The sequence below is a fragment of the Tachyglossus aculeatus genome, chromosome 18, assembly GCF_015852505.1.
Source record: "Tachyglossus aculeatus isolate mTacAcu1 chromosome 18, mTacAcu1.pri, whole genome shotgun sequence".
NCBI lineage: Eukaryota > Metazoa > Chordata > Mammalia > Monotremata > Tachyglossidae > Tachyglossus > Tachyglossus aculeatus.
The window spans coordinates 20,389,442-20,398,931 of NC_052083.1; the positions used below are offsets into that span (position 1 = coordinate 20,389,442).

The 9,490-nt window shown below is 47.2% G+C and overlaps 1 pseudogene; it reads left to right on the forward strand.

The window, feature by feature from the left end:
- Positions 1–5,812: 5,812 nt before the first annotated feature.
- On the forward strand, positions 5,813–7,970 carry LOC119940026 (annotated as a pseudogene).
- Positions 7,971–9,490: the final 1,520 nt, after the last annotated feature.

Sequence of the window (9,490 nt, forward strand, 5' to 3'; positions counted from 1 at the left end):
CTCCAGCACTAAGTACTGTGCCTGTCACATAGTAAGTGCTTAATGAATACAATTACTATTATTATTCTTATCATTATTATGGTTGTCATTACTATGGGCCAAGTACTATACTAAGTGCAGGGGAAGATACAATGTAATCAAAGTATGGAGTTCACAGTCTAAATAAGGGGAAGAACAGGTATTGAATACCCATTCTGCAGATGAGGGAATAAGGCAAAAAGAAGTTAAGTGATTTGTCCAAGGTCACCCAGCAGACAAAAGATTAAAACCCAGGTCCTCTGACTGAAGCTTGTACACTTTGATCTCGACTTTGCTACTTCTCAGAAGAAATCCCCATGGAGTGATCAAACCTACTCAGGAAGAGTTCATGATTCAATAGATAAATCGAGTCCTCTCCTAAGACATAAACTTTGAAAAGTGACTGATGAGGCACCAGGGAAATGATTAGTAGCACCGTGGCTCAGAGGAAAGAGGCCGGGCTTGGGAGTCAGAGGTCCTGGGTTCTAATCCCGCCTCCACCACTTAGCTGTGTGACTTTGGGCAAGTCACGTAACTTCTTTGTGCCTCAGTTACCTCAACTGTAAAATGGGTATTAGGACTGTGAGTCCCCCTTGGGACAACCTGATTACCTTGTACCCTCCCCAGCGCTTAGAACAGTGCTTTGCACATAGTAAACACTTAGCAAATACTATCATCATCATCATGAGTAAGCTTGGAACATAAGTCTTTGTTGGGGAGGGGTGGGGACAAAGTTCCCCAGACCCTGGAGACTAGAACTACCCTCGAGCCAGCCCCACAGCTACCCAGAGAACAAGAGCTTCCACCAATTCTAATTCGTAGTTTCTGTTGTAAACTCAGATTGGGGAGTTTCAGGCCCCGGGGGATTCCTTTGTCTAGATAAGGCTCTCCTGAGAGAATAGAGCACAGATGTACCAAGAAACCACAGTTCAGAACCCTGTGTTTAACCATCTGTATATCCCTGTTCCTTGTAGGAAAAAGATTGTGATTTTTACAGCTTTTATCCAGGTCATTCTATACCCTTCACCCTAGTCCTCATCTCTCCCGCCACCAACACACTTCCTTCAACCTGGAGCTCTCCCATTCCACATCTGGCACACCACTACTCTCCCCATCATCAAAACCCTTCTGAAATCACATCGGCTCCAAGAAGTCTTTCTTGATTGATCATTGATATCCCCACTTTATATCCCCCACAAACGCCATTTCAACACTTCTGTCCCTCCTGAGCAATTGTGTACTCATCATCGGTCATAAATATAATGATAATACTAATAATTACTATTATTATGGTATTTGTTGAGTGCTTACTATGCGCCAGGCACTGAATTAAGCCGTGGGGTGGATACAAACAAATTGGGTTGGACACAGTCTCTTTCTCACGTGGGGCTCGCAGTCTCACTCCCCTTTTTACAGATGAGATAATTGAGGCGCAGAGAAGTGAAGTGACTTGCCCAAGGTCACACAGAAGATAAGCGGTAGAGCCGGGATTAGAACCCATGACCTTCTGACTCCCAGGCTCATACTCTATCAATTAAGCTATGCTGCTTCTCTGTCCATATCTCATGCACTCTAACACAGTTAAGTGTATGTAACTCATGTACAAATCCTGTTTCCTTCTTCCTCCTGTCCAATTGATGACAGTGTTTACTCTCCCACACTAAGGCAGGGATCATATCTGCTCATTCTACTAACTCTCTCTTTCCAAGCACATTGTAGGTGCTCAATAAATTGATTGATTGGTTGGTTCATCTTCCAGAGGAGCACGGGGAGGTGTTATATTTCAGTAGACATCTGTCCTGAAAAGAGGGCTTATGAAACATTTTCATTACCTTCATAGATGTCTCTGCCTCTCTCCCAAAGCAAAGTTCTTGAGTTGTTTTCTTGGTTGAGACAGAATTTTTTGAATTTCGATTTGAGCTCTTGTAGAAGTTGGGAGGTAGTAAGGAGAAGTTATCTTTCATTCTTTTGGAGCAGATCATGACCCTCAGCAATGTATTCTGATCGTTCCCCTTTATCCTCTTTACCTATGTGCTGCACTTCACCAGAAACCTGACCATCCTCACCCTCTCTCTTCTTGACTCCTGTCTCTGCCCTCCCATGTACTTCTTCCTGCACATTTTCTCCTTCCTGGAGATCTCCTTCATGTCCGCCTGCATTCACAGATTCCTAGCTGCAAACATCACTGGGGACAGGACCATTTCATACAACACTTGCGTAGAACAGCTGTTCTTCTTTGTCCTGCTAGAGGAGACCGAGTTCTTCCTCCTGGTCACCATGTCCAGATTTTCCAGTCAATAGTATTGACCGATTAAGCACCTACCACGTGCTAGTACCTACCAAATGATTGTAGCACGTTTGCCCCCAATACTTCAATTTCCACACTTTAAAGGTGAGTACAGTGATCTCAGCCCTGCTTTCATACCTAAGTGTGACAGTGAATCTAGAAACCTCCTTAGATCCGCTAGGAATCAGAGTTTCTGTGATCTCATGGTCAGAGTCTCTGTCCTGCATGGGATTCACAGCCTTAATCCCCATTTTACAGATGAGGTAACTGAAGCCCAGAGAAGTGAAGTTATTTAACCAAAGCCATCAGCAGACAAGTGACAGAGTCGTGATCGGAACCCATGACCTCACTCTCAGGCCTGTGCTCTATAAACTATACTATGCAGGAGACGACCTTACAATCTAACAGGAGAGACAGACTGTAAAATAAATTTCAGGTAGCGGGAAACCACTGAATATAAAGGTATTGACATAAGTGGGGTTGATGAGTATAAAAATGATGAAGTGGCTGCCTTCAACGATCTCACTTGCTTGAGAAGCAGCATGGAGTAGGGAATAGGGCACGGGCTTGGGAGTCAGAAGGTCATGGATTTTAATCCCAGCTCCACCACTTGTTTGCTATGTGACCTTGGGCAAGTCACTTCACTTCTCTGGGCCTCAGTTCCCTCATCTGGAAAATGGGGACTGAGACTCTGAGCCCCACGTGGGACAGGGACTGTGTCCAACCCAATTTGCTTGTATACACCCTAGCGCTTATTACAGTGCCAGGCACATAGTAAGCGCTCAACGAATACAATTATTATTATTATCACTAATTCATAATAAGAATCTAGAATAGGGGATAGTTCCTGATCTAAATCAACGACAGTTGAGTAGCTGTTGTGTGCAACAGTGGTGCTTGCAATGCACTGAGCCTTCACAGTCTCTCGCCCCTTCCCCCACCTCGACCCCTGGCCCTTATTGCCCCACAGCCTACATTGTCAGAGAGCTGGCAGGGAGAGCAGTTGCCACTTATAGTCACGGAACAGAACTTCTCCAGTCAACCATATTTATTAAGCACTCACTGTGTGCAAAGCATGACCAAAGCGCTTGGGAGAGTACAATATAGCAATGAAAAAGGCACATTCCTGAGAACAACGAGCTAACAGCCTAGAAGGAGTGACAGACATTAGTATAAATAAATAAATTACAGATATGCTGTTCAATAAATTACAGATATCCAAGATATCGTCATCTGCAGACACTCCTGAGCTTTTCCGATGTGGTCAGGCATCGCTGAGTACGTCACACGGTGTCCTTCCCTGATTAAGCCCTCATTTCCTCTTCTCTCACTCCCTGCTGCATCGCCCTGGCTTGCTTCCTTGATTCATTGCCCCCCACCCGCCAGCCCCACAGCATTTGTGTAAATATCTGTAATTTTATTTATTTATATTAATGCCCTTCTTCCCCTCTAGACTGTAAACTCACTGTGGGCAGGGAATATGTCCGTTTATTGCTATATTGTACGCTCCCAAGAGCCTAGTACAGTGCTCTGTATTCAATAAATACGATCGAATGAAATACGATTGAATGAATGAAGTGGGACTAAGGGTCGGAGGGATATTGTCCACTTTCTTGAGAACAGCAGAAGAAAAACAAAAGAGCAACCGCAGCAGCTGCTACAGCAGCGCTCCAGTATAGCTAGGGGTACAATGACCACTTTTCCCCCACGGATAGCCCAGAGACCAGAGACCACTGGGTGATGAGTGGATTGGCGAAGCCAGCCCCAGCTCCGGGAAAGAATCCTTCAAGATCCGCATCACTCCTCCTTTGGGGGTTTTCCTGGCACTGCCTCTTTCCCAGCCAAATTAAAATTCTTTGCTCAGGGGGGATTGAGAGCCACGTTCATTAGTGTCTTGCAATAAGCACCTCCAGGGAACGTCTCCTTTGTTATCTAAAGAGACCTCCCCATCTGCATTGGGAAGAACTCATAAAAAGGGCTGAATTTTGTCCCTGTAATATAAGGGCTGAGTGAGAGAGGAATAATTTCACATCTCCTTTCTAATAATAATAATAATAATAATAATGGCATTTGTTAAGCACTTACTATGTGCAAAGCATTGTTCTAAGCGCTGGGGCGGATACAAGGTGACCAGGTAGTCCCACGTGGGGCTCACAGTCCTAATCCCCATTTTACAGGTGAGGTAACTGAAGCTCAGAGAAGTTAAGTGACTTGCTCAAAGTCACACAGCTGACAATTGGCAGAGTCGGGATTTGAACCCATGATCCATGGCTCCCAAGCCCATGCTCTTTCCACTAAGCCACACTGCTTTCTGTGACTTTTAGGAAGCAGCTTGCTTTCTCAAGGCTCAGCTATCCTGTCTTTCCTCCCCTCTAGAACAGAGTTTTCTCCATCCCCACTGGTAGGCTGGCAGGAAGGGTGTCGCCCAGGACCCAGACTCCTCTCCCTTCCACAAACCGATGGAAGCAGCAGCAGCAGCAGCAGCAGGAGGAGAATAAGGGAGATTCCATCCTGTCTGGCAGGATGCCACGAAAATGGGGAATGATTTGTGCTGCCTAAATGGTATGAAATTCTTCGTGAGAACAGGGAGAGTGTCGATTCGGATTTTCAAATGAGCAAACAGATTATTCAGGGTTAAAACTCTGACCATACCTTTCGAGAGTGTCAGGAAAGTAAGTACACGCTCCTCCTTAAGTATCTCGGTCCTCCTGAAATCTAATCTCTGCTGGTTTTTCCTGTTCCATATCTGAACTTTCTGATTTGGGCAGGGTAGGAGATAGAGACAATTGGAAAGGAATCGGTTGGATTAGTATTTTGGCTGGATTGATCGATCTCTGAGGGGTTGGGATTGGTCCGTACCTCACGTGATTTGTTGGCCTTGGCGACTGTCTCCTTTTCACCAGGCAGGTCCTGGCCTGGAGCCCTGCTAGGGGTCCATTTGATCGTTCTCAGCTCTGGGATACCTGGGGTTCTAGCCCCAGTTCTGCCTGGAGTTGGCTGACGGGACTGATGACCTCCCCTGTCCCTGGGCTCAAAAATCCGAGTGCATTCCTCGATAGCTAAGTTTTCTGCTGATCTCTCCCATTAGATTGTAAACTCCCCTCAGGCGGGATCTGTACTCTATTGCTGTGCTTTGTATGCAGTAAGCACTCAAGAAATACCACTGATTGATTGATTTTGCTTTCCTAAGAGCCTATGAGAGCGTTGTGTACAGACAAGGTGCCCAATAAACCAGTGAGGATTGCTTTAATAAAGACAGCCAGGGTGATGATAATGATTCGGTCCAATAAGAGAAGGAGAGCATTCCAACTGTTTTCTTTGAGTTTCCTTTTTCAGCCTCTCTCTTCATTAAATCGTATTTATTGAGCGTTTACTGTTTGCAAAGTGCTGTGCTAAGCGCTTGGGAGAGTAAAATATAACAATAAGCAGAAAGATTCCGTGACTAACTTTAGTTCTCCTTCCTCTCTCATCCTCAGGTGTGACCCCGGAGGAAATCCAGAGTCAGCAATGAGAAATCAGACCTCAGTGACCGAGTTCATCCTCCTAGGGCTGACGGACAATCCTGACTGGAAGATTGTCATCTTTATTCCTGCTACTCAGTTACCTGTTAAGCATCACTGGTAAGCATCACTCCCTTGGTGACCTCATTCGCTCCCACGGCTTCAACTATCATCTCTACGCTGATGACACCCAGATCTACATCTCTGCCCCTGCTCTCTCCCCCTCTTTCCAGGCTCGCATCTCCTCCTGCCTTCAGGACATCTCCATCTGGATGTCTGCCCGCCACCTAAAACTCAACATGTCCAAGAATGAACTCCTTGTCTTCCCTCCCAAACCCTGCCCTCTTCCTTACTTTCCCATCTCTGTTGACGGCACTACCATCCTTCCCGTCTCACAAGCCCGCAACCTTGGTGTCATCCTCGACTCCGCTCTCTCATTCACCCCTCACATCCAAGCCGTCACCAAAACCTGCCGGTCTCAGCTCCGCAACATTGCCAATATCCGCCCTTTCCTCTCCATCCAAACCGCTACCCTGCTCGTTCAAGCTCTCATCCTATCCCGTCTGGACTACTGTATCAGCCTTCTCTCTGATCTCCCATCTTCCTGTCTCTCCCCACTCCAATCCATATTTCATGCTGCTGCCCGGATTGACTTTGTCCAGAAAGGCTCTGGGCATGTTACTCCCCTCCTCAAAATTCTCCAGTGGCTACCAATCAATCTGCGCATAAAGCAGAAACTCCTCACCCTCGGCTTCAAGGCTCTCCATCACCTCGCCCCCTCCTACCTCACCTCCCTTCTCTCCTTCTACAGCCCACCCCGCACCCTCCACTCCCCTGCCTCTAATCTCCTCACCGTGCCTCGTTCTCGCCTGTCCCGCCATCGACCCCCGGCCCATGTCATTCCCCGGGCCTGGAATGCCCTCCCTCTGCCCATCCGCCAAGCTAGCTCTCTTCCTCCCTTCAAGGCCCTACTAAGAGCCCACCTCCTCCAGGAGGCCTTCTCAGACTGAGCCCCTTCTTCCTCTCCCCTTCGTCCCCCTCTCCATCCCCCTCATCTTACCTCCTTCCCTTCCCCACAGCACCTGTATATACGTATATATGTTTGTACACATTTATTACTTTATTTATTTATTTTACTTGTACGTATCTCTTCTATTTATTTTATTGTGTTAGTACGTTTGGTTTTGTTCTCTGTCTCCCCATTTTAGACTGTAAGCCCACTGTTGGGTAGGGACTGTCTCTATATGTTGCCAACTTGTACTTCCCAAGCGGTTAGTACAGTGCTCTGCACACAGTAAGGGCTCAATAAATGCGATTGATTGATTGATTGATTGATTGGTAACCTGACCATCCTCACCCTCACCCTACTGGACTCCCACCTCCACAAACCAATGTATTTCTTCCTCCAGAATTTCTCCTTCCTAGAAATTTCGTTTACATCAGTCACCATTCCCAAACTGCTGGTGGGCATTTCGACCGGAGACAGGACCATTTCCAATAATGCTTGTTTCATTCAGGTGTTCTCCTTCATCTTCCTGGGGGTGACAGAGTTCTTCCTGCTGGCTGCCATGTCCTACGATTGCTATGTCGCCATCTGCCGGCCACTACAATACTTGACCATCATGAGCCAGAGAGTCAGCACCATGCTGGTCCTCGGCTCCTGGCTGGTCGGCTTCCTGATCATCTTTCCGGGCCTCATCCTGGGTCTCCAGCTAGACGTCTGTGACTCGAACGTCACTGCGACCATGCTGGAAATCTCTTGCACCGATACGCAATTATTAGAGCAGATGAATCTTATATTAGCTTTAGGGACACTCCTGGTCATTCTGGCATTGGTCGCCATGTCCTAAACGGCCATCTCTCGCACCATCCTGAGACTGCCCTCTACCCAGCAAAGAGAAAAAGCCTTTTCCACCTGCTCCTCCCGCATGATCGTCATCTTCCTCTCTTATGGCAGCTGCATATTCATAGACATCAAGCCATCCCCCAAGGAAGGTTTAGACTTCAACAAGAGGGTGGCGGTGCTAAACACCTCCGTGGCCCCCATGCTGAACCCCTTTATCTACACCCTACGAAATCAGCAGGTGAAGCAGGTCATCAAGGACCTAGCCAAGAAGGTGACTTTCTTTAAGAAGAAACAAGAGGCTTTGGACACTTGTTTGTGATTCTGTAACACAAAAATGAAATTTTATGGCCACAGCTTTCCTTAGTGAGGACGGACTTACAACGTCCCCCTCAGGTTTTCATTCCTCAACCTCTTTTTCTGTTTCCACTCCCATGTCTTAGCCACCCACGACTTTGTCCATTAGACCTGCCCCATCCTTTTCAGCAACAACGTTAGAGCTAGTTGTGATCGTATGAGTAGGAGAATAATAATTGTGGTATTTGCTAAGTGCTTACTGTGTGTCATGTACTGTCCTAAGTCCTGGCGTAGATACAAGCAAATAAGGTTGGACAGTCTCTGATCCGCATGGAGTTCAGAATAGTAGTAGTAATCTCCTCCCTCCTCTCAAGTGCCACCCCATCCACCTGTACTTCGGACCCCATTCCCTCTCATCTCATCTCATCCCCCTTCTCTCCTCCCCTCCTCAACGTCCGTCTTCAACTGTTCACTCTCCAATGGCTTCTTCCCTTCTGCCTTCGAACATGCCTATGTCTCTTCCATTTGAAAAAACCCTCTCTTGACCTAACTGCCCCTCCAATTATCGCCCTATCTCCCGCCTACCCTTCCTTTCCAAACTCCTAGAGCGAGTCGTCTACACTCGCTGCCTCGAATTCCTCAGCTTCAACTCTCTCCTAGACCTCATCCAATCTGGCTTTCGTCCCCTCCACTCCACCGAAACAGCCCTCTCAAAAGTCACCATGTCCTCCTTCTTGCCAAATCCAATGGCTCCTACTCTATCCTAATCCTCTTAGACCTCTCAGCTGCCGTTGACACTGTGGACCATCCCCTTCTCAGCAACACTTTATCCGCCCTTGGCTTCACGGACTCCGTACTCTACAGGTTCTCCTCTTATCTCTCTGGCCGTACATTCTCAGTCTCCTTCGTGGGCTCCTCCTCCCCATCCCATCCCCTAACTGTAGGGGTTCCTAAAGGTTCAGTTCTTGGTCCCCTTCTGTTCTCCATTAATACTCACTCCCTTGGTTAACTCATTCTCTCCCACGGCTTCAACTATCATCTCTATGCAGATGAAACCCAAATCTACATCTCCTCCCCGGTTCTCTCTCCCTTTCTCCACGCTCGTATCTCCTCCTGCCTACAGAACATTTCCTCCTGGATGCCCGCCCGCCACCTAAAGCTCAACATGTCCAAGACTAAACTCCTTATCTTCCTTCCCAAATCCTGTCCTCTCCCTGACTTTCCTGTCACTGTGGACGGCAATACCATCCTTCCCGTCTCACAACTCCGCAATCTTGGTGTCATCATTGACTTCACTCTCTCATTATACCGAGAAGCAGCATGGATCAGTGGAAAGATCATGGGCTTTGGAGTCAGAGGTCATGGGTTCAAATCCTGCCTCATCCATTTGTCTGCTGTGTGTCTTTAGGCAAGTCACTTAACTTCTCTGTGCCTCAGTTACCTCATCTGTAAAATGGGGATGAAGACTGTGAGAACCCCATGGGACAACCTGATCACCTTGTAACTTCCCCAGCGCTTAGAACAGTGCTTTGCACATAGTAAGCG